Source organism: Gallus gallus, chromosome 15 (genome assembly GCF_016699485.2).
Source record: "Gallus gallus isolate bGalGal1 chromosome 15, bGalGal1.mat.broiler.GRCg7b, whole genome shotgun sequence".
In the NCBI taxonomy this organism is placed as follows: Eukaryota; Metazoa; Chordata; class Aves; order Galliformes; family Phasianidae; genus Gallus; species Gallus gallus.
In genome coordinates this window covers 11,792,215-11,818,665 of record NC_052546.1, presented here as the reverse complement: position 1 = coordinate 11,818,665, position 26,451 = coordinate 11,792,215, and the positions used below count along the sequence as shown (strand labels likewise).

Sequence of the window (26,451 nt, the reverse complement as noted above, 5' to 3'; positions counted from 1 at the left end):
GGGTTCTGACTTTGGCTCTGTGGGTCTCAGCTGCTCTGTATGTGCGCGAATAGAGAGCTGCTCGGAGTTGTTCAACATCTCCACGAACCGGTTCGTTCTCCTGGTAGTTTCACCATTACTACCAAAGGCTGCTCGTAAGTTTTCAACTCTTTCCTTCAGTGGCGTCAATAAACTCAAGCAGGGAGAGAGTTCACCAAATACACCAACATCTGTCATACTCCATTCAACCATTCTGAAACCTGTGCTGGGAGTCATGCACTGATCTTATTATTTGTATTAGAAAACCAATTCTATTAGTTTTGATTTGAAAGTGGCAAAATATAGTTTCTTTTGTGCAATAAAAATATCCGAAGCCGGGAAGACTGTAAGGATTCCATCTTTGCTTCATTAGGACATAATTCACTATGTACGATATCTCAGGGGATGCATGACAAAGCTGGTCCTGGTACTCTGAGACATGAAGGTCCTTTGGTGCAGTTTTTTGTTCATTTGACAAAAATTGAGATAATGACAAAGACTTCATTACAATGTTTTTACATTTTAAGATGTACCACCAATCACAAATGCAGCCCCATATACTCTTCACTTGTTGTTCTATAATTTCAGTGTTACTGTCTCCAGTGTTCTTAATATAATGTAAACTCTGCCATTCCACAGCACATTTTTTTTCCCTAGAAAGTGTACAGTAGATCACTTCAGCAGGAATTACGACTACGTAATTTTTTTAGTATTATTTTAACCACTGGTGCATAAACAGAAATGCATTGTCAGTGGTAAAGAGAATACCAGGTTCATCCATAGAGTTGCACAGACATTTCCTGTGATTTTGATAATTCTGGCAGTTTTTTTTCCTCTCTAACACATAATTAATGCGTTTTTCTTTAGGTAGGTCTGATACTTTAAAGCGTGTTTGATATTTCAAAATGCTTATGCAAAATTTATCAGTGTAATAAGAATAAAGTCTCAGAATGGGAACAACAAATATTGTACATCCTTAGTAGTGCCAATCTACATAGGACAAGTCAGTGCAAAACATCCATCTGCACTTACAGTAATGCTTTTTCAGTAGCATGTAGCACTCTAAACAAGGTTTAATATATAATGAATGGATGTGTCTGCCTTGCAAGCGATTTGTTAAGTTCAAAATGTAGAAATACATGCACATATGAAAGTGTTTCAAAATCTGCAGACAAAATCACGAAGTAGAAAGAAACCACTACGTCAGATCAAAGCCAGTACAGCCTGGCAGTCGTGTAAGTACACACATACACAAACATTAACCACCTTGAGAATACTACCTGAATTCTTCTTCCACGCTAAGCAAGGAACAAACACTCTGTCTTCAGCTCTTGCACAACTAAAACCTCAATGTCTTGCATGCTTTTTCCAACTTACTGCAACAGCATCTGGCTCTGACCTAATCAACACTCTGCTAAGGAGACAACAGGTCTCGTTCTGATCGGATTCCCTCACTCCTACCATCTGAGCGCTCGGCTTTCAAGCAAGTTCCCCTGCTTCCTAAATCTGCTGCGAGGCAAAAAAACCGACCCCGGTGACACTAAATTGAGTAGAAGCAGAATGAAACACGGAACCCTCAGAATTATTTGTACAAAAAGACTGAATGAAAGACAGTGCTCCACCAGGAGGAGGAATTCTTAGATCTCCAGCAGTCATTTACAAATCAAACTTTCCTTAAAGACAGCTGGAAAGTACAGGAGATCTTCCTCAGAAATTCTTCTCACATTTAGATGCTGTTTTCCCAGTGGCCGAAATTCCAGCTGCACAGATAGATGTTTGCATGTGGCACAACATTCTGGACAATTTTTGAGAAATTAAAGACAATTTCTTAAGGTTATGACCCAAACAAATAAAAGCCAGGAAGCACAGCCTTAGGACTAATACCATGTTCTTACCTCTCTCGTCATTGTGCTTCTTCCCACAAAATCACCCCATGGTTGTATGAGGCAAGTAGGAAATATCAGCCCTAAATTACACGTCTGGGACTCCTTCAGCTCTGTCCAAAACCTTATTGTTACCCAGGCACAAATGAATCCTTTTCTATCTTGGGTCTGTGTTGTGCATGTATAAACACCATATACAACTAATTATGGAAGTAACGAAAAGATCTGACAAGTGACTTTCTTGCATGGTTTTAAGAAAAGAGAAGTCATTTTTATTGCTGTGATAAGAACATGGAATGATAAGAACAGCAACAGTTATCAAAGAAAAACAGGTGATTTTCTGTCATTAATACTGCACAGTGCCTCGTACTATTTAACATCAGTAGCACTTTGGATTGCATTATATACCAAGGGTCCCAATTCTCTAAAGATTTCTGCATAGGAGTACAGTCCATGAAACATCCAGGTACATCTGAAGCATTTAGTCCAGAAGAATAAATCAACGACAAACCAAAAAAGAAAAAAAAAGGGAAAAGAGGCAAAAAACAAAGAGAAAATGAAAGAAAAAAGGGAAATGATAGCTTGAATCTACCACTATTAGTTTAGTGCTTAATATTTCAATAACACTGCGTGATGAAAGACTGAACATACAGGTTTTCTCTGTGTTGATTCTCTGCAAGTTCTTTTGCATATTTTTTCCAGCAGAATGTTTAAACTTTAACAGTATTTCAGCATTCAAAGCATGATATATGTGCATGTAAAACTTTGGAGCGTGTACATAGTTATTCATTAAAACAAGCTTTATGGCACTTGCAGTTTATTTCTGCATTTTTAAGGTGCATGCAAAAAAAAAAAAAAAGCATTTCAGTTGGATTTCATTGAATGTGTCATATAGCTTGACATCTGAGGTACTTTAATGGGGTTTTTTTAGCTACAAAAAGAAGTTCTTGAAAGAGGTTTGCTGGGGAGGGGGAAACCCTTTTAGAAGAAGGCTTGGGGCCAGGGGGGTGCAATGGGTGAAAAGACTTTATTTTCTTCAGCTCAAATTCCAAAGGAGGAAGATGGGGAGAAATAGGAACTGAAACTAATTTACCTGCATTCCTTTGTCACTGCTTGGCCCTTGACTAGTAAATGATTCCTTTCACTAGCCAATAAAACCAAATCAAAAGCAGGCTTAGGGAGCAGAGGGGGAAAGGGCGGGGGGGGGGGGGGGGGAATAAAGTAAAAGAGAGAATCAACTTAAACTCCAACACAAAAAAAAAGAAGAAGAAGAAAAAAAGGAAGAAAGCAAACTCACTGCTCGTACTTTCCAAAAGCTCTGAGGAGCTGTGTGCCTGACTCCTTCTGTCAACTTCTCAGCATCAGCACAGCACAAAGACGTTCTCTACCTGCTGTCTTGCAGCACTACCTAAGGTTATTCCATTGTTACGCAGGGCGGATTGAGTTGCTTTTGTCTCCTTGTAAAGCTGGCCCCAAAAGCCCAGCCAATTTAGATCCAGTGGAAGGATTATACAACTCCTTCAGAGATGAAGGGTATCCAAGAACAAGTTCACTCTGTACAAACGTGGTGCCCAGACAGAGTGCCCCTGAGATCTGGTAAACGTTCTGCTCAAAAAAGTGCTGCATACCAACATGACAGAGGCATGGAAGAACCTGAAAAGATGTGTGTCTGATGCTGATGGACGCTACAAAAACATATCTAGCAGTAGCTTCTGCTCCTTTACATTCTAGAGAGGATAAACATTCAGAGAGTGATGCAGAATGTATTGCCATAGTCAATGTGCCCACACGTTACAGGCACATAGAAGTCAACTAAAACATACTTAAATTTTCAAACTTAATTTTTGCCCTATTCTAACAAATCCAGAATCATAGCATGGTTTTGGTTGGAAGGGACAGATGAGCTGACTCCATCAAAAACAGACAAGTGATATTTTTTTGTTCTTGAAACGACCATATCATCTTTTTTTGCTTCAAAAAGGTTTTCTCAGAGCTGAGTAGATAGTATTTTTCACAACTGGACTCTAGATATTTCTTGCATCCCTCTTTTAACTAGAAAGAATAACTAGGTAGCAGTCAGACTGTAGATCAGTAAAAACTATAATGGAGATGAAAAAAATCCAAATTTTGGTCTTTCATCTGTAAACAAGTCTCTGCAAGTGTTACTAAAAAAGTCCGGTAAAAGTCATGAGATATTATCATAAATGGAAATACAGATGATCTACCAGGATGGGTTAGGGTTAGGCTTTACGTAAGCTTTCTCAAGGTCAGCTTATGTAAAAATGCATGTTTTCATTTTCAAGTATTGTCTGTTTACAGAGAAAAGAGCCAGAGGGTATGACGTTCTCTTGTCAGACAGAAACAGAGAACATCATCAAGGGCTCTAGAACCCTACACATGTTCTACATGGCAGCAAAGCCTGAATCAGTGGCAGCATGAACCACATAAAGCCATGTGGTCAGGAGCAGAAGTGAAATTCGATCCAATTTTATTGATACCAGCCTTACACACTCTGTATTCAACTGAAATCTTTCTATGACACCAGAAAGGACAGGAGCACAAACGTTTACTCCTTTTCCACCTCTCTTCGAGAGCTGTGAAAGAATACAGCAGTCAGCCTCTTCTGTCTGAATATGTTATTGGGCTGAGCAAGAAGGGCATGTTGCCACCTTCAACATCGGACAATCAAGATTGATGTCAGCATAGTTCTCTTATGGTATTATTTATATCTGGGCTGTCAAATACAGAGGCCTGTGTCAGGGAACTGATGAACTTCCCTTCTACACAAAAAAGAGAGCTGCCTTAGGGCAGCATGACACTTTTTCCAGTTCTAGTAGCTTTCCTCCTTAGGGAAGTGGTGACTCAAGAAGTGGGTTCCACATTCAAATAACAGGTTAAGAAAACATTTTTTCCCTTTCAGTTTTCAGTTTCAGGGAACAGTCAAGATTCCCATCAAAGAGCTTTTGGGGTTTCACACAGAATACAGTAAATACACTTCTATTTAGTAGAATATACAAGACAGAATTCCAAGTCTTCAAAACTTCTCTTTTCCTACTACGCACATTCATATATCCATGTATACATAGACACATATGAGCACCAGTTTTACAGCCCTTGTCTCCAAAATGCTTAAGCAATACTATGACAAATATCACAGGTATGGTCTAGGTTGCCTTGCTGTGATTCTTAATAGGGGAAGAAGAGAAGAGTTAGTACCACAGAAGATTTCAGGGGCTCCAAATAAAATAAAATCAAGAACACTGTAATGGTAAGGACCAATGTTCTGTAAACAGGCGGGCTTGTTTATAGTAATGAAATAAAACCAGAACAAATTAAATGTCCTGGTGCAGCTGGCCACTGTGCCCTTACAGCCCCATCCTGTTCCAAGAGGAGTGTACCACTGAATGCTTCAGCTAGGGACCAAGAACTCAAGCAGAAGATTATTACTTGCACTTCAAAGCTTTCTAAACACCAGTAACATTCTACAAGGTCAGATAGCTGTAAAAGTTCCCATGTCTTACAAAAAAGAATATTGGGAGTTTAAAGTTACAGGAATCTAACACATGAGATAACTCTTGTTTCCTTTGGTATCTTACTTTGGAAGTATGTCATTCCCAGGCCTGAAGAGTGGAAAGTAGAAAGTGAAGTAAAAGGATTTGTCCTGTGCCACATGCAGAGCTACAGGTTAGCCAGGGTCCAATACTACAGCTCCTGAGTCTCAAAGTTGCACTCATTCTTTCAGATAAAGTTTCTCACTATTAGAAAAGGTTCCGTCAAAGAAACATGGTCTCCAAGAGCTTCAAGTTCAGCAGTGTGTCTGCCACACTCTTTATAGATGGAACTGAAAAACTAGAATAAGGACTAAACATCTATTTCACATGTAAATAATTTTCAGAAAACGAGACTGAAACAATTTGTACAGTACATACAAGTGTATGATTGAACTGAACCTGCTAACATGCAACAGTCAGTGCAATAACATTTAATGAGCATTTCTTTCCTTCTTCTATCACTTTTTTCCTCCACTTACAGCTTTTAGAGTTAAAGCTAATTTACAGAGGAGAAGGAACTTCATAAAACAACTATAACTTGAGGTATTGCTCTTCTACGTTCTTTGAGTTTGTTTCAACTACAGAATCAACAAAGACAAATGGGAACGTCTTGATGCTGTGCTTTTGAATGTGCAGATTCTAGAAGCATGCTCAGCATGGTCAGCAACAGCCACTAGTAGCAGTGCTCCAGTCATGTTCTCAGCTTCTCAGAGAGCTCTGAACGATATGCACACAGTGCTATCCTGATTCTTCCTCAGTCTGACTCATGACCAGAATCTTTCAGAAAACCTGCTGAGAGTTAGTACTCATCTCACACTGAATTTCAGTGAAAGAGAAGCCTTTTTTTCCTTATGGCTCACTTGTGAAACCCTGGCATGCATGTTCTAGGGAACCATTCATGCCTGGGGAAGCAACTGCCCCTGCAGCCCAGGGGGCAGCACAAAGGAAGCTGTGCCTGTGCTTCCCACTTAGGTCTGTGTGCAGACACCATGAGCTAGCAAGCTCTGAGGACAAAAGTAGACAGATATTAGTAAGGAGAAGTGTTAGTGAAATAGATCACAGTCACCCAAAGATGTAAAATCTAACAGTCATAAAATATCAGAGATAGTACAGTGACGTTTGTGTGCATCTACTAGCTTTTACCTCTGCATTCAATAAGAATTCAAAACTCAGAAGCAACACAGTGATAGCCTTGGCCAAATCGCAGTGAAGAAAGGCTGCATTTCAAAAGTGCCACATTGAGAATGGACTCAGTTTAGAGGGGGCATTTCAGTGGCTTTATTCCCTAGCATCAATCTCAAACTTTTAACCACACACTGTAGGTTGTCTGAGGGCACTTAAGAGAACAACAAAACAGCAAAAGAAAGTTAAAACAGAAGAAAACGTAGAAGATAAATAGAACTCTTGCTGGTGGTAGAAAGAAATACATCACAGAAAGCTTCGTCAGTGCGGATGCTAATAAACTTACAAAGATTCTTCCTTTTGTCAGAAAACCCACATCAGACTTAACACATCAAACATTCAGACACATCTGAAGGAATAACAATAAGAAGCAACCTAAAAACTAAGTTTAGTCAGTAGGAATACATGAAGTCTGTCGGTCTGCTGGAAAGGAGGTGGTAGAAGCTAGGTTTAAAGGAAAGGCACTAACCTCATAGCACAGTTGTGTACTGTGAAAGGCTGGAGGTGGTGCATATGTCATGAAAATCCAGTGGAGACACTGGGAACATCTGAGACACTCCAGAAAAAGAAGATGGTGAGAGATGGATTACACAAGGAATGGGCAAAGCAGCCAAAAAAATCTTTATGAGAAATAACTAGTTACTGTATGCATAGAAACTCATTGCCCAGGTAACCAGACTCAGACCAGACTGCAATGTCACCATATGGAGTGTGGTAGGAACATACATTGGTCACTCTGAAAGTAATGCCTCCTATTTATTTCCATGGAAACTACAACAGATACAAAGAATGCAATAACACTATTTGATAGACCACATTGTCAGGTATAAAACATTACTTTTCAACACAGTCATCACTATTAGCTCTGCTTTTTCACCAGCAATGAACAAGAGCTGCATGCTGCACTCGTAACAATGTACACCAGAGGAGGTGATCTACTACCACTGTTGCCTCTGCTGAATGCACCATACACTCCTCACTGGGCTCACATCCATGAGTTGGTATCCATAAATGTTAAGCAAACATCAATGAATGTCAATGGGTGGCATTTTTCTTCCACATGGAGGAACTCTGTTTCACACCTTTGCTTCATACACACTCTCATGTCAGACATTATTGTGTCAGATTGCCCCTCTGCTGCCATCTGTCACGTGGCAACAGAATGTAAAGGGGTACTGATAGGAAGGTTCAGCCTTTACTGCCATACCAACATCTGCCTCTGATCTCACGGGTCAACATAATAAAAAAAGGAGGCATTACTTTTGGAGCAGCCTTTGTACAAGAAGTCATGGCCCCGTCTTGAAGTATTTATATTTATTGATATTATGAATTCGCGAGTGTTGAGTCGGTAGGATTGTTCAATGCTCTATTTTGGTGGTTGTTTCTTTTTTTCTTTGCATTCTTGTATCTCTCAAACATGACACAAATCGTTTATGAGTGTTTTTACTCATTGCTGTATAAACATACACTGCTTTCTGTATCCTTGGTTACAAACTGGTAAGGTGGAGCTAATCATACATCAGTTCTAGTAGCAGGAACTTCAGCATATTTAAGGCATCTCATTTTTCTCACTTAATTCTGCAAAGTTTGTAAAACTAGCAAATTACAATGATAAATTGTTGTGTGGAATAATCTTCCTTGCTCTCCCTAATCTCTTTGTCTCCACAGAGTCTATAATTTAATGGAGCAGGATGCTTCAAGATGTTGCCAAGGCCATTATCTTTAGTTGTATTAATAAACTTGCCCCCAGGACACACCCATATTAACACTACCACATGCACAGAGTGTAAGACCTGCTTGACACAGAAGGCACACAAAATGCCTTAGCCCCCACAGGCAACGTCTCAAAGTACTATGCAACAGAACTAGGCAGGGCATCACAAACACAGACATACGTGCATGCAAAAAAGCCCTTTCTGATGCACAAGAAAGCAGGTTGTGCAACTTATTTGCCAAGCTGTAAGTTTCCTCAAGCAAACAAGTCAGCAGGAATCTCCTCAAACAAGCCAGAGCTGGCCACACAGAATATGTCTACTGCAAAGTAACCCCTCCCTTTGGTTGTTAATTTCCATAATGGGGCAAACCCTGGCCAGAGGGCTTGAGGAATAGGAAGGCAGTAACAGAAGATTTCAAGATCCAGCCCATGAAATATGGTAGGGAAGAGTGCCTACCAGAGCACAGAAACAAAACAAAACAAACAACAACAAAGCAACAAAAACCAAGTCTGTAACCAGTAACAACTCCTGCAGTAGATATTTGGATCTAGAAGCATAAAACAGTGCAGTGAAACAGTCTTCCCAAAAAAGTATGGAACTTCTTTGTCAACTGTGACTTCTCTCAGGAATATGTAAATGCACAGCAGATTAATATTGTCATACATACAATCATCTTAAAAGGGCACTGAAGTAAACACTGAGTGTTCCTGGTACCTTGTATCCAGCCTGCTTGCCACCAGTGTGCTTTCTGGGTACCATAGAAGGAAGAGATGACATTGGTCAACTATAATCAAACCTACAAGGAGAAAATACAACTGATTTCTGCCATACATTTTGACCCATGTTGCAGTTTGAATTTTTATTCCCTGAAAACACTACAAAAACCAGATCTGACCTAAAATAATACCATTCTAGTATTATATTCCCACTCTATCCTACTGTATTTACAGACACATATATTAAGCCACTCTGCCTTGGCTTTAACTAAGAGCAGGCTGATTTGCAAACACTCGATCTTCCAGCTTCTTTCCTTGTCTTTCTGATGGTCAAGTCAGTTCACCCTGCTGGTTATTAAACATACCCACTAATTCATGTCAGGACACCTTACCTCTTTTTGATGCCTTCTGCAGTGTGTGGTCTACTAAACTAGTGGAGGAGACAACAGTGACTTTTCACAACTTCTTCATGCTCCCTTCACAGAGCACCTTTTGCCATTTGAGTAGATCGCAGTAGCCCAGTGCAACAGAAGCAAAAGAAGATATCAAGCAGTTTTTCACATGCACACTACTGGATTCAGCAATGGCAGTGACCTCTCTGCCATTTTATATCTCTGTGCTTCTTTCCTTTTGTCTCCGACTGTTTCATCTCTGTATTCTTTATCATCCAATCATCCATCCTACCCTTCATTTCCAAGATGCTGTCCACTTAGGAACACCTACTAGCAATGCTGGAAGAAATAAAAGTGTTGTGAATCTCAAGTTAGACAAACAGAAAGATGTGCTGATGTCACCCTATCTCCTTGAGCTGTAAGATTTAGCCCGGTTTATTATTAATATGTAGGTGTTATACCCATCATATGTCTTCCATTGCCTTCACTTTATCCTATAATAGACAGAATTGCAGATACATTCTTTTCCTCTCAGAAATCCATCACACTAGACACTGAAGAGTTTGAGCAAGGAAATATATTAAAATAAATGAGTTTTGCTCTTTGTTTCTATCTGGCAAAGGAAGTACTCTCCATACCATGCCATTTCAAGGCCTTTCTTTGAAAATCCTTCCTCTTCTTTAAATAACAAGGGGTAGCAGTCAAGGGAAAGCACGGGCTACTTGATCCATTGTTTGGCCCCCAGCCAGGTACTGCTGGCCCCGCTTTCCCTCTCTGCCACCCGTTTTTCTATCGTTCCTGTAATTTGGGGAGATTAAGATGTATAGCCTGTAAATTGGCTAAACTTTTCCAGGCTGCTTTAATGAGACTTCATATAATAGAGTTGGCTTTTTTTCCCTTTTTTTTTTCTCCTTTTTTTTAATATTTTCCTTAACGTGACCCATATGGAAATAAAAAGATATATTTTTTAATGTATGCTAGATTATGGCCGACATTTTCCCCAAATTAAAATCCATGCTTCAGCAGCAGCATACATTTTCAATGATGTCAAATATATTTTTTCAGCCAACTGGCTGGGGTCACCGTTATAACTCAAAGTTTAAGTGTGCTGGATAATCAGTAGAACATGTGAGCCTCTGTGGGGCACTGTGGTTGCCTCGGCACAGCAGCACTCCGCTGCTAAGGAGCACACTGGACCTATTCTACTCTCAGGCAACCAGAGAAGCAGCACAGGATAGTGGAAAGCTCTGCCTCCAATGGGCTGACAACCACACGGCTCACAGCAGGAACCATGTGGCACCAGGCTACATCAACATCAAGATCCCCCAGCAGAGATCACCAGAATGTGAGCATCATGCTCAGCAACAGACCAAGCTTATAGACTAATAATAATAAGCTAATAATGCCAGGCGTCTCCCTCTTGATTGATGAGATGCCCTTCACGCGGGGATGCTAGTCAAGCCTTGTCAGCCAGTGGTGTTACCATTCAGTTGGGAATAATTCCCCATGGAAGCAGCCAGCGACAGTTCTTAGTGTTGTTACAGCATGTACACTTCTAAGTACTGACTTCCCTGATAGTTCTCACCTTAAGAATACAAATAAAGTTGGAAAATTGGTTACCGATTAGCAAATGCCTGGTCCTAACTAATAATGTTCTTTAAAAGAACTCATGCAGCCTGCAATTATGCAGGAATCGGTATTTAAGTGAAATTCTTTTAGCATATCTGAGTAGTCAAAATTCAAACAAATTGGAAAAATACTTATCAAACATAAGAGCAAAAGAGGAAACTGTAACGATTTTGTTACGGATATTGATTTTTCTATTTAAACTGCTCTTTTCATTACAAAAGCATTTATAACAAAGCCTCATTGATTTGGAAGCACAGATGAAACATCAGGCTTTCAGTGATTTTGCCTTAATATTTTCATATTATATCTTGCCATCAAAGATTGCATTATCATCCTATCCGGTCAAAAATTCCGATTTCCAACAAAAGGACATTCATTCATCTTTCCAAAACAATGTGTTCTGACTAATTTCAGAGCTCACACAAGAACACAGAGTTGTTTTAGGATAGAAAACAAAGACCTTGTCCATACCAAAGAGTGCCGTGTGGATGTTTCCATTGGCTAGGTGTAGAGACAGTTGCCCCAGTAACCCCAGAATGGATGCATTTCAAATAGGAAAACCCCACCATTTTGCTTAGAGTGTTCATTTTGAAGAGTGGAAAATTCTTATCAACTGTGGCAATAAATGCTTCTCTCATAATGGAAGTGACCCCACTCAGAAGATTAAGCGTGTCAGCTCTGTTGGGTTATTTACAGTGACAAGCCCTCTGCAGTTAATGCATAAACACCCACCAAAACTTGACTGACAGTTGAAGTGGCAGATAATTTAGGCATGAGGGATGATGTTACCTCAACCTGGATTTGAAGAGGTTATGTGATACGTGCCAGGCTTCTCCTGACAATACATCTGTTGTCACACCTGCCTTGCCCAACCCCTCCAACTTCCCATCAGTGCTGTGTTTCTCTCACCTGACATCTGCTGAGCAATGTTTCATTGTGTGAAATATTCATTTCTCACCTGTGTCTCAAAGGCAAGGAGCCCCCTGGAGCCCTGCTCTACTGCTGAACAACCCCAAAAGCGAGCGACCACTAGGCAGCTGCAGCAGGAGTGTGCTGACGGAGCTGCACATCCAATGGGGCTCAGCCAGGTACAAGACCTGCCAGCCCTGCAGGCAGGGAGGTGGCATCAAGAGTTGTACCCTGTTGATACAAGCTGGGGGAGGAAAAGAGAAAGTAAGGAAAAGGACTTGGGGGTACTGGTGGATGGCAGATGGACATGAGCCAGCACTGTGCCCTCACAGCCAAGAGAGCCAACTGTCTCCTGGGCTGCATCCAAAGCAGTGCGGCCACCAGGGCGAGGGAGAGGATCTGCCCCTCTGCTGTGTGCTGCGAGACCTCACCTGCAGTGCTGCATCCAGATGGGGAGTGCTCAGTGCAGGAGAGACATGGACCTGTTGGAGCACAGCCAGAGAGGGGCCACGAAAAATGAATGGAGCACCTCCCTATGAGGACAGGCTGAGAACTGGGGCTGGAGAAGGCTCTGGGGAGACCTGAGAGCGGCCTTCAGTATCTAAAGTGGCTTTAAGAAGGAAGGGGACAGTTTTGCAGGATCTATTGTGAAATGACAAGGGGAAGTGGTTTCAGACTAAAAGAAGGGAGATTTAGACTGGATGTAATGAAAAGACTTTTTTGTGATAAAGGCAGTGTGGCACTTGCACAGGCTGCCCAGAGAGGAGATGGGTGCCCCATCCCTGCAGATAACCAAGGTCAGGCTGGACAGGGCTCTGAGCACCTGATCAGCTGCAGGTGTCCCCAGTTACTGCAGGGCAGTTGGATTAGACGGCCTTTAAGGGTTCCTTCCAGCTTAAACAATCCTGTGATTCCATTATTCCATGATTCTGAAGCAGTTTTGTACAACACTGAGCACATAAAGTTAAACTGGGGAGCAAAACATTACCTCCTGGTATGGACCCATAGGTCCAACCTCTTGGCATGCCTGGGCCACACTGAGTGAAGAGAAATTTTCTTGGGCTACATGGTTGCTCCGAAAGTAATGCCTCCAATTTGTTTCCATGAAAACTACAACCAATGAAAAGAGAACAATAACATTATTTGATAGGGCACATTTTCAGCTACAAAATGCTATTTTTCAACATATTCACCACCTTTAACTATGCATTTTTGCCAGAGATGAATAAAAGCCTGAATATCATGCTTCCATGTCAGATGCCATTCTGTCAGACTGCCCTGCTGCTGCCATCTGCCACATGGCGACAAAATACAATGGGACTGGTAGGAAGGTTCAGCCTCTACTGTCGTACCATCAACACTCACCTCTGATGCTGTGGGCCAACATAATAAAATAGGAGGCATTGCTTTCAGAACAACCCTTGTAAAACATGTAATATAGTTAATGTGTAATGTAACACAACTTACTTTAATAGTTAATATTTTTTATTAAAAATAATAAAAAAAAGAGAAGAACAAAACCATAAAACTAGCTAGATATTTCACCTTGCTTTTGTGAAATAATGCTTCAGTCTGGTTCAGTGGAAGAGGCTGCAATTCTTGGTGAGTTCTCAAGGCACTTATCAGAGATTTCTGATGAAATTTTATTCTTCTTGTGTTTCACCCTTGACAATAATTGTTCATAAATGGACATATGTCACAAAGCAATGATATGAATAAGACATGATTTTGAAGTGAATGATATTTTCTCTGGTAAGACAGACCTTATTCAAGTCTGGTAGAGAGACACAATCAGATTTTTGAGTTGGATAACTGAAAGCCAAGCTGCAGCCTTCCAACCACTTGTCTGGATGAGCTGATGTAGAAGAGTGAGAATGGCTGATATGAATTATCATACAAAAACATTGTTCTCAATGTTATCAAACAAAAATACTTTGAAAGGCCCAGAATATTGCTGCTACTCAGCAGAAGAACGATGTTACCTATCAGCTGAAATAAGTTTTTGCTATCCAGCTATATAGGAGTAACCCTAGGACTTAATCTCTGGAAGGCACAATTGCAAAGAACAAAATCCATTTTTGGATTTTGCAAAGAACACAATCTTTTTTTATATCATAATATAAAATTGTTGTACTTTGAAATCTAGTATGCTACCACAAAGCAGAGAAGCAGATTTCTGAGACTTCTTCAGTTGTGAGTGGTCCTCTTATGGGCTGGAGGGAGATCCCTAACACATCCAACTACTTGATTTCAACTTATTTCATGATGTGTGATATTTGGAAGTGAGCTTCCTGAAGTGATAAGGGGAAAAGGGGAAAGAGATGCTGTAAGCATAAGAATAGAGTACAGTTTTGTCAACCTATCTGATATTTGAGTCACCCATTTGTCTGCAGAAATACATAACTTCTGCAGATATTCAAAGCCAACTGCAAATAATACTTGTATGAAAGAATTCCCATTCCCAGTAGATAATTTCTTTCAGTATGTACAGTACTGCCTTCCTCACCACTGGGTATATTATTCTGCATTGTTACAGATTGTCACTGAATATTGAAATTAAACAGTTTTCAGTGACGGAGAGTGACTAGATCTGGAGAATTGCGTCCACAATGGAATACAGCAATGGGCAGGAACAGCATTAATTCAAAATTTAAATACTGCATTGATGTGTGTGTTATTCTGATCATCAAAATGTTTTGCATTATGTAATAGTAACAAAGACATGAACTTTGCAGTTAAATCTCCTCATTCCGTAAATAAAACAAGAAATCCCTTCTGAACTTTAAAAAACAATTTCATACTGTTTTTCTCAAATCACATATAGCTGTTATGTATCTCCAGGCTTCACTTGGGAAGTGAAGGATGGAATAGAACTAAAAGCCAAAGAATGGTACTTCTGAATTGACAAAGATTCAGGTATGCCAGAAATCTCATGAAAACAATGTGAGTTATGTGAGTTCTGGACAGTGCTCTCAACCAAAGATGTCCAGAGAAATACTCCACGTCATCCAAGGGTAGTGAAAATGTGAAGAGGAGTTAAGGTTTTTTTTAAGCGGTTTGGAGAAGCTGAACAAATAAAACTCCAATGGGTAATGGGAAAAAAAAAAAAGAAAAAGAGAGAGATCAAAGTTACTGTTTTTGTCTTCAGCAATAGATATTACCCCAGTTTGGCTAAGGATAGGTAGAGAAAGGTACAGAGGACTTCTGAATACTCAGACGTGAGGACTGAACCTCTGCTCTCTTTTAAGGTTGCCCAGGCAATAGAGTGAATCAAAACCTTTTCTGCTGTCTAATACATCTGTATTCAGCCATACAGCCATGTATAAGAAACTGTCATCTATCTGCCAGAACATCGATAGTGTGAAAGCAAGTAGCATAGGCTCATGCCACCCGCCAGCCCCACACCTGTGTAGAACAAGTGGTGTAGAGCCATTGCAGCACAATGCACTCTTGTTTCCCATTTAGATACTCTGCAGTGTTCCTGTAAAACTGTTTCAAATGGTCATCCAACACGAGTAAGTGTTTTGTTTTTTAAAAAAATTGATCTAATGTTCATTATGGCACTTAAGGAATGAAAATAGCTGAAGCCCAGCTAGAAAAAAAGGCTATATTAAGTGAACAAGTATAACTTCTATCAGACAACTGTAATAACTTCTAGTTACAGGGCTGTGGAGAAACTGACAGCATCATTTCTTTCGGATACGATGATGTCACAGGGCACAACTCCGGTCTGTTGACTGAAGGAGATTTTGTATTCCCATGTATCTTATCGTCAGCACTTTCCAATCAATTTTATCCATTTGAGGACGGGAAGTGAGAGTTGGAGGTTGGGTTTTTATTAGACACAGCTGGTCTGAGGGACGTCATTTGTTCCTAAAGCAAGGGCTGTCTTTCATATGAAACCGTTAGCAATGGGGGCAGACGGTGGGCAGAGGGAATCACTAGAAGTAGTTTCAACAGCTGGGGGTCAAATTATAGAGAAAAGTGGAGAGAAGTGAAATTTATAATCTATAATTTGAAACCAAAATAAGAATGAGACAAGCTTATTTGAAGGACTGAAAGGAAAAGGATGTGATATATGGCCTGATACTGCCAAGCAAAATGAACGCTGCCATTGCACTATTACTTTGCGGACAATCCAAAAAAACCAAAAGGACCAATTAAGGCTGTCTCTGTGGAAATCTAATTAGGTCATACAAACAATCCCTGTTGTTAATATGACCCTTAAACTGTACATGGACGCCTTAAGAAGTCTGTAGCAGATATACAAAAGATTTTGATCCACGAAGGGAATAAGAATTGAATTAGAGAGGAATAACAGATTAGGAACTGCTGTAGAGGAAAGTCTATAAAGAAAGGAACTAAAGAGATGGGAGTGGAACATGAGAGCCAAATTATTCCCCAGATATTACATTGTCCTGTTATGGGAGGACTCTGAATCTTCTTTGCTTGCTTTAACTTAAGGGAGTGGAGAAGAGCAATTGGTAGGAAACAATGCATTTTGAGGGAAAAAAAAAAATGAAAATGCTTCCAAATATAACAATTTGGGAAATACCATGTTAAAACTATGTGGTTGCCTGGATAGAGTACTGACATCAGTGATTGCACATAACATCCTAGTGAAGGAGTTATAAAGGAAGCATCAGTCTAAATTAAAAATAGACCAGTGGGACTACTTCTGGCTTCAGGAGATCATACAATAAATGTGCCAATAGTATGTGAATCCTCACCCACTGCCAGCTGTACTGGTTAAGATAACAGCAGCACAATGGGACCTGTCCATCCTCATACTGAAATTGTAGTCCATCTTTACTCTCATTTGCTTCTTTTCATTCCAGGCTCCCAGGTAGCAGATAACTTCCACACATAATGTTCCTGTTAAGTCCTAATAATGTTGTGGCTTCCTCCATGACAGAGAACTCCACACCTGCACTTATGATAACTAAATGTTGAGCAGAATTTCTTTGAATATAACCTTGAATGTTGAAATAATTCTGGACTTAAACATAGTGCGACACTTTGTAGGCCATTGATGTTCAAGTTATATAGCACTGTATCTATAGCGAGGGAATTTAATATAGAAATAAGTTCAGAAAGCACACACTGAATCACAGAATCATAGAACTACTCAGGTTGGAAAAGATGTTAAAGATCATCAGTGGTATAGTTCATAACATACTTGGAATGCACTGCTTTGTAACCAGTGAGGATACAGTATTCACAATACCTAAGCCATGTAACTAACTCACTTTGGGTGAATTTACAGATGGGATATTCACAAAAGGAGAGTTACGAGCTATTTGCAATGAAGAATTACGCACCTCAACATTTACAAGTAATAATGCAGAACAGCACAATCACTTACAAATAGCTCACTACTATAAAGGGCCTAATTCAGTACTTAAAGTCATACAGGGTCTTCCTGTTGACTTCAAGTCCCTCTGATTCAGATCCCCAAAGAGTCAAAACTTGAGAAACAAATACGTTAGGCACATCAGTAGGCATATGCATTCTAATCCAGCAATGCAGAGGTCCTCTGCCTTTACTTATAGTGTTTGAACTATTTAATACCCATTCAAGAAAGAGAGGAAATACAGTGCTTTGTTTGTTCTGTGTTTAATAACCTCCTGATGGTTGTGTATGAGGAACCTATAGTTCAGCCCACATAAAAACAACATCCCTCTCTGCCCAATTTCTTCACTCACCATCAAGGAACACTCCAAGTCTAGTTGTCCTGTGGAAGGAGATGAATTAGAAGAAGTGCTAGAATTATTTTCTACCTTGCTGTCTGTGATTCTCTGAACTTGTAACCTTGGATAGATTTCACCAATATCTGTTGCCTTAGAACCAAAAGCAAAGCTTGAACGCTGCCACCCTCAGGAGGAGGCTGTGAATTTTAGAAGCATCTCTGAAAACGGTCTTAATAGTGGTAGGTACGTGAGGCAGAACTTCTTTAAACTTAACTATTTCTGGGTAAGGTTTTATAGAAAAAAATGTCCTAATTATGGAGTATTTTCTTTATTCACAAATCTGTCATTTGTATATACAAAGGAAGGAAAGAGTTTTATGGGAGTTCAACTTGCCATAACTGGACTGCATTTCATTTTGTGTTGAGAAGGAACTTGTTTACAATAGATTTTTGCCTGTTGCAAATAAAACTGCAAAAGTTTACTAGCAGGGGTTTATAGAAGGCCAATATTATAAGGACAAAAGCTATTTTTAAGCATTTATTAAAATGAAGCAATATATATGCCAGTTATATTCAGACACCCTGTATATCAGCAGGTGCCATCACACATAGGAAACTGTAGGCAATGATTTGGTAGCACACTAACTGAATTGATACGGTATTTTGCTGGCCCCTATGACATCATCATTGCTGGATGGCTCTTTAGAATAAATAACCTCTTCCACATGTCCCTAAGCACATGGCTCCTGAAATAAATTTCAATTGCTGTAAGGCTCAAGGATGTCCTAAATCACCTTGGGTTAATAAGCAGCAGAAATAGAGGAGGAGGGGATCCCAGTTTTGTTTTCGTTATTCCATCAGAAATATTTCACATGAAGCCATTGGTAAAAGCACTAGATAAAATGCAGGGCAATCGAGAAACAGAAACGTGAGGGTGGGAGTGGTGCTCATATTGGATGTACACATGAAAAGCTGTGGGACACAGTGAGGCAATTCATGTATTCCAAAGCTTTTCTCGGAATCATGACAGCTTTCAAGACAGGCTGAGGTTCAGTAACTGTTTACAGTGCACCTCTGTCAGGCATCTCTGTGAGATCTATGCTAAGAGAAATTCTTCAGAATAAAGTAGAATTCTGCTGTTTGGACCTAATCCACAACTGTGGAATGTAAATGGTACTTCAATCTCACGCTTTCTCTCTGAACAGATAAAACTGAGAAGGCCTAAATAGATGTGCTATGGTTAAATCATAAAGAGCTGCCGATTTAATTAGAAGTATCAGGATTAGTTACTTGCTCTTCCAGAAGTTAGCATGCAGACCTTAGTGAGTTTATGCTGATGTATTCAAAGAGAGTTCTATCTATTCCAATAATGTCTTTTCTTACCAGCCTGTACAGCACAGGAAACTGTATCTTGAGATAACTCATGGGACACTTCCATATAGCATGACCTATCATGGCAACAAAAGGCAGGTCCTATCCAAGATACTCAGCTTGCTTTTCACCAAATTTTTGGAAGCTTTGGCTGTGGTTGTTAGCCACGCACGTGATACACCATACAGAATAATAAGGTTGGATTCCCTAAAAGTTTGTGAAGTTTGAATTTGAACGTGACTACTGATTGAAGTCTTTTACTACTCCTCATAGCAGCACAGAATAGACCTCTCCCCACTTTTGGATGTTAAAAAGAGGGGAAAACTCTTTGGTAGAGCTTCCAGAAACCTGCTGCTCTCTAGAAATACTCGCAATTTATTGCTTATAGCATCACTTTAGGTATTGACTCTGAATTGCAGAGCTCTATATGTTGGTTACATTCTGGAAAGCTAAAAATCCCATTCTCTTCCTTTACTGCAGCAGTCATAGGTCCAGAAGAACCCTTCTAAAATGCACAGATAGAGGTGCCTTCAGGCTGGAGGAACAGTCTTTTCTTCTGGAATTGGCTTCATGCTTGGCCAAGAAACCCAAACGTGTTAGGACAGAAGAGTGGGTAAGTTCTTTTTAACCTGGAAAGAGTTATTTTGATGATGATGGACCTCACTTTGCTAATAAGATTAATTTTTTGAAGTTCAAGGGTGATGAACATGTTGTCAGGAGTCACTGTTTATAACTGTGTAACCTGCCGCTATAATTGATCAAATTGACAGTGAACCTTATGGCATTCATGTCAAAAGAGACGTACTGTTTTCCCATAATGAGTTAAAACCTTGCTGTACAAGGAGAGATGAAAATGCATTTATTTATATCCAGGCACATATATCCTTACTGCATTTTAAATGTTATTTCATGCTACTACAATGAAAGACATAAAATTAAAACTGTTGGACGGTACATGGCTAGATATTTATGCTTCATTTGTTTGTTCCCATACCATATTTTCTCTGTCCAGCATACACAGTTGTAGTTGTTTTGGAAGTTTGACAGGACACACCAGAAGAGTAGGGAGATCTGCAGTAGCATTCACTTGTTTTGTGTATCTTTCTGCTGCCTTTCTAACAGATGATGATTTCCCGCTCTAAGTTGACCTCTGTATGGCAAACAGGTATACAGATTGTAAGGTATACAGGTATAGGACCAGAGAGATTATCGTATTTACAAAGGAGTAATGAAATAAAAAGCTTACCCATGTCCTGGGCTTGCAGAAGTGCTCTAAGAGGGGTGATCTCCAGATAGAGATCCTTCCTCCTTGGGAGTCAGCCCTTAAATGGGGTCTAGGAGGGGTGGAGCTTGGCTCCTGGCTTCTGGTCACTCAGGTGAAATTGTGTTCACCTGTGCCCCTGTGGCTGACTCGGCGCTCACCTCAGGTGGTCAATCAGAGGTTCAGGCCGTGATTCACCAGTTCCCATACAACCTCACACAGACATTCCACTTGATTCAGTGTCATAAGCTTCCTGAATGTCACCTCGTCACCTGCATAAGAGGTAACTTTATGTAAAGTCAATCTTGGCTTTTGAACCTTTTCCCCACTGTCTCTGAATGTCTGTAGTGGAATACTACCATATGACTTCAGTCTGTCCAGGAAAGTGTATAGCTGCACAGGAACAGAGACTCAAATTGTTTGGTCAGTAAGCAAGAAGAAAGGGGAGAGTGTAAGCACACAGGTATTGGTAAATTGTAGGTAAACACAGAATGTATGAAGACAATGGATTCTCTGAGTTTGTGGAAGGCAGAGGCTGGGAAATAGAACTGGAATAGAGTGATGATGTTTTCCAAATGTAAGGTTTTCCTTGTCCTCTTACCCCACATTATGATTTTTTTTTCTCCTTAGACCAGATAACAACAAGTTATATAAGCATAAGAACTTGACCTGAGTAGGATTTTCCTTTCAAGAGCTGTAAGGAGTCCATTTACAAGGAATTGCTACCTCTGTTTAACAGAACAAACAAAAACAAGATAAGAAAAGCTGAAATGGAAGCAGTGTATCTGCTTTCTATGAGAAGAAATTGGTTGAGCTTGCATATGCAGTGGAAGAAGTGCCCAGCAACCAGAAACAGCTTTTCCCTTTCTTTTTATATGTTGTACAAAGCAATCCTTACACTGAGCTGAAACCAAGTTCCCCCTGAAAGTAATACATGCAGTACTGCAAGCCTCAAAACAGTTTGGAGAGTGAAGTTCCAAGTCCTTTCTCTGGCTCCTGTTAGTACGCTGTTGAGCACAATGTCATTTTTTGTTCATGGTAGAAGATAAATAAAGCAGAAAAACACTTACTACACTAAATGTTGGGCAGTTCTTTGATTGGTATCAGTTGGCAGGTCAAGCGCTGTACAGATGAACTGGACTTCGAAGCTGTGACAAGCAATCTTTTAGTAAGGGAAATATAAGATAAAAGTCCAATTGGATCCTTTTATGTATATCCCTGCCATAGCAGAGTGGTTCCCCACAGTACAATATTTTCTTTTGTCCTTTGTTCAACACTGCCTTAAACGATCCAAACAGCATGGTTTCACAAATTCCTTCCAAAGTCCACTCATCATCTGACATTTCACCCCACCACTACTCACTAAACTGCTCCAGAGGAGCTGAGGCAATACCTTCCATGACTTGTTGGTTAGATGCTGGTGTGTTCCGCTTACCCACCGCAGCCAGGGCAGCTGTCAAAGGTGGTGGCAGTTGGAAAGCAGTGAAGGAGAAACTGGAGGGGAGCACCTGGCATGGTGAGATCACACTAGTAAGAGCTGGTTTAATATTTCTGTTAGTGATGGTCGGTTGAGAGACACTTGACAGTTTTATCACAGGATAGTGGAGCACAGGGTAATTTCACTGCTAAATACATGGTGGCATATGCTTGCATTTTACTGGTGTTTTTCTATCTATTTGAGTACTTATCTGCCACATTTCCCTGAATGCAATGACTTGGTTCATGAAATTGCTTTGCACTTGTTGTCTCTCAGCCTTAATACCACATTGCAATAGAAATTCAGTAGGAATGAATTCCATTTATATATCCCATCTCTAAAAACATACTCTCAGAGACTGGATGTTTTAAAATATGTGAACAATGTAGGAGTTTGAGGAACAGCCCACTGAGTGGCCATCTCAGAGAAAAAAACTTTCTTTTAGGTACTTAGGCCTTAGGTGAGCATTTCATCAATTATTTGCTATGTGGAAACGGTTCTCCCTGATCCTGAATCTAAATCCCCCCATCCTCTGCCTCAACCCCTATATTTATAGAGCGCCCTCATATTCACAGAGCACAAAGTCACACTGCACTGTTACTGTGCCCATCACACAGTAGATATGCCTTATTGCAGCCTTTCAACTTCATGTAAGGACAGCACTGCCTGAGAAAACTATGGTTGCCATTGTTTCTATCTGCATGTATTCACATTGTTTACCTTATGGACTATGTAATGGGACAACTATCAGTAACACAGTGGTGCTTTGGATGTTCTCATCAAAACTAGGCAGAGGTTTCATCTTCACATTTTAAAAGCTCCCAGCTTAGTTGGATCTATATTATAAAGACTCCAAGCTACATTCTACTGTCATGACATGCTTGAAATGATACATGCAACACACCTACCCTTGACATTAAATCTCACGAGGCAGAGGGACCTTGACAATTGTGTCCCAGAAACAGAAGCACTAAAAGATGCATGCATCAAGCTAGATTTTGGTAAGCCTTAACTTGTTTCACAACTAGCAAGGTCTCATGCACTAAATTTTAAGTATGCCCTTCAAGATTACTCTCTCGATAATCTCAAGATTATTAGCATGTGAAAAGCCTCCATGCATGCTGCCTGATGCATTGAAGCAACTGAATTAGTGGATGACCGGTGTGTGCTCTCTGACCTCCCAAGAAGAGAACCCAGTGAGTCTCTGACAAGCCTTGTCCTTCACACCCTTGAGACCTTGCTGTAAGCACTGTTCCTGCAGAGCAGTCAGGGCAGCAAGAGGAAGGCTAGGACAGAGGACAGCAAGTCCAGGGAAGTTTAGTTTAGCAGGCTATAAATCCCCCTTCCCCTCCTCCCCTCTTTATTGCCTGTCTTTGGAAAACACAATCCGATATAAACCAGAGAGAGTGGAAGCAGGGCAATAAAACTGTATGGCAGGAGCACCGAGTGTCACAGGGGTGTTATATTACTGGCATTCCAAGTGGCTGATGTCAGGCAGTGAGCACTAGGGCCCACAAGCCACCAACGCAAAGAGATTTCCCAACTGTCCATTGCAGCCCTCTGACATCCCTTCTGCTCAGATATGTTCTTGGCTGTTATGCCATTCATCTCTTCTGTCCTTTGCTAATTCTGTGTCCTTGAATTATGGCTTGAAGGGCTGGGCTGCAATGTTTTGAGTCAAGACGTTCTTGAAACACATAGTGTGATGTCTGGTCCATTTGTCACATGATCAGCAATGACAATCAGACAAAGATTATTTCTTAAAATTCACATGGCTGGCTTAAAGTATATTTACACATTTGCTTATTATTTGAAAAATAATTTGCATGAATCTAACTGCTTTTATATAGGGCCAAAAATGATTAGCTGTTCTGAGTGCATTACACAAGCTCCTTAATGAGTGATAACTATCACAGGACAGGCTCCTTTCAGCTATCTTTAAGGCAGCAAAAATTAGGAACTTAAAGAAGACTGTGTTTCCAATTGTCTTCGACAAAGTTTGCTGTGAAAAATTGAAGAAAGATGTTTAACCACAAGGCATGAGGTATAAGTATTGCTCAGAAACCCAGACCTATTTATATTCATAAGAACTTGCACCAGTCTGGTTTCTTGGGCTTAGGTTTTCCTCTTCAGTTGCCTGGCAGTTAGGTCTTTGATATAAACTACCTGGCAAAGCTCCCCATATAACTGCTAGAATGTATGAAATATCTCTTAAACACAATTAATCCTGCACTTTTTATAATATGGTTGCACAATCAAAATAAAGCCTTCCTAAGTCAGATGTAGCAATTCTTCTGTAACTAATCTTTTTCCATCTCTTGTTGTTGTTATTGTTGTTCAGAATTGGTTTTGGTTGGATCAGTTTCTTAACACAATTCGTTACGCGGCTGTATGAAAGCCTGTTGGCACAAGCGAGATGGCAAAGCATGCAGCTAGGGACAAGGGAATATGAGGTGAACTTCACTGTGGACAGCTAGCTCCTGAGTTGATGTAAAGCAGTCATATAATGGCAGTCTCAAAGATGCATACCAGGGTGGTTTTATTACAATAGAATCAATAAAGTTGGAAAAGACATCTAAGAGCATCTAGTCCAACCTCAACCCATCTTCTAGGGCTGCGTGTCTCTTTCCATTGACTAGGTCTAGACTGCAAAGTTAGACTAGAAACCTAACATTAGACAGTTGAGGGTAGTTGAAGTAAATCCCACCACTATTCATCACTTAAAGTATATTCCAGTTCTGAGGAGTGCTCAGCAGCACCAGTACTCCCATGAACGCAGAAAACTCTGAATGTATGTTCAGATCCCTTTTCCCTGCTCTAGGTTCTGAGCTATCTTATAAATATGGCCTATGCACTCTGTGGTAATTTATGAACATGTCAGGAAAAAATAAGCAAATTAAATTTTGAAGTGGACTAATTAAAGTGTAGTAAATCCCTATGTAGACACCCTTCCTTAGTATTGAAGAGGACTTAATTCAGGCCAGCCTAATTTATTTTGAATTGAGGTAAAACAAATCAAATAAAGGTTGCTTTAATCCTAAATGAGAGTGCCTGTGCAGGCGGGTGGAGGGGGCTTAACGCTATTCAGAATTTAATAGTATTTGATAGCAATTACTTATAACAGAATAATCTTCTTTATGAGTTTTTTGGACCCTCCTCTAGCATTCAGTCTTATTGTACAACTGTTTGTTAAATTATATTGGATAAAGATAACACTGAGAATTCACATCCAGAGGGTTTTGCATACACAAGACGTAGAGCTTTACAATGAGCAAGGCAGCAGGAAAAGAACATTTGACTATCTCATTGTTGTTGAATCTGCATTGGTTTTTACATCATTTATTTCTATGCATTTCTGCAAGTCTGTGTGGCACTAGTTTTTAGTTCTGAGCATTTTTGTACCAATGAACACACCACTTTTAATGAAAAGCTTTTAGATTAATGATTGAGTTTCCTGATAGACAGATGAGGGGAAGTCCTCTTCCGTTCACTTCTCCATATCCATGTATATTTAATGAACTGAATATAATCCTATTTTGTACTAATATATAACACTTAATCCTGTCATCTCCAAATGCCTTTTGAATGTCAGTGAACAAAGCTCCCCCACTGATCCTGGGAAAATTAGGTAAGTGCCACTGTCCCGATTTTACAGATAGGAAATACAGGATCCTATGAAGTGAATTGTCTTGCCGGTGGTCACACACAAGGAGAGAATGACTGCGTGGAATAAAACAAATGCATCTAAATCCCTGCCTTGTGACTCAGTCACAAGACTGTCCTTTTCTATTGTTTTATAATAAGCTTTTATTCCTCTGTCTCCCTTTCCAGAAATTCTGCTGTCAATAGAGGCCTTCTTGTGGTAGCCACATTGTCTGGCTCTATCTGGTACGAAAGATGGAGAAGTTACTGGTCATATGGTTTAGGGCTGCTCTGGCCCTTCCGTGTGGTGGGCTACTTCTGCTCCTAATCCATTGTATTAGCTTCTGGCAATTCAAGCACCGTCTACTGAATTGCTTGGGGTGAAAGGTCAATGCATTAAGCATAGCAGATTAATACACTGCAGTAAATCCCAGAACCAGCACTTTAAGGAGCCAGTAATATTTCACACGTGATTGTTCTACCAATTGATTGCACCATCTTGTGAGTGCGTGTGTGTGTGCGTATTTCTTTTACTCCATTTACGAGCTTTCCCAAGCTCCCCTGTTTAGTGGAGATTGCTGTGTCCCACACTGGTTGCACTTTGATCAGGGAAATTCAATACCTGAGGTCTGGGCTTTATAGGAAAGCAAGGTCCAGATTAAGGGAATTAGCCACAGTATATCACAACTAATAAAAGAGTGATTGAGCCCCACCACAGTGCTGCCCCAGGGGACAGGAGGAAAAAGGGGAGGGGGGCACAGTTAGCAGAGAAGGGGGAGGAAGCCTCACAGATAAAGCCATGTCCATAATTAGAAATGAACAAACCTGCTATCGGATCACACCTCTTACAGTCCTAGGAAACAAAGCAAAAATATGCAACAAAATCTTTCAGCTACAGCCATTGCTTTCCTTTTTTTTTTTTCCCCCCCCCAGATACACGTATGTTCATTTTTCTTCTATTAACTTTCTCCATTCCCAGTTTTACAGCACAACAAAGTACTTTTTAGGAAATGTAT

At 40.2% G+C, this 26,451-nt stretch overlaps 1 long non-coding RNA gene across 1 annotated transcript; it reads right to left on the bottom strand.

Moving 5' to 3' along the window:
• Nucleotides 1-4,441: 4,441 nt before the first annotated feature.
• Nucleotides 4,442-12,273, bottom strand: LOC121106870. The gene is made up of 2 exons (XR_005840085.1): nt 9,458-12,273; nt 4,442-9,145 (listed from the first exon to the last, which is right to left on the bottom strand). It is a non-coding gene; the product is annotated as an uncharacterized LOC121106870 (long non-coding RNA).
• Nucleotides 12,274-26,451: the final 14,178 nt, after the last annotated feature.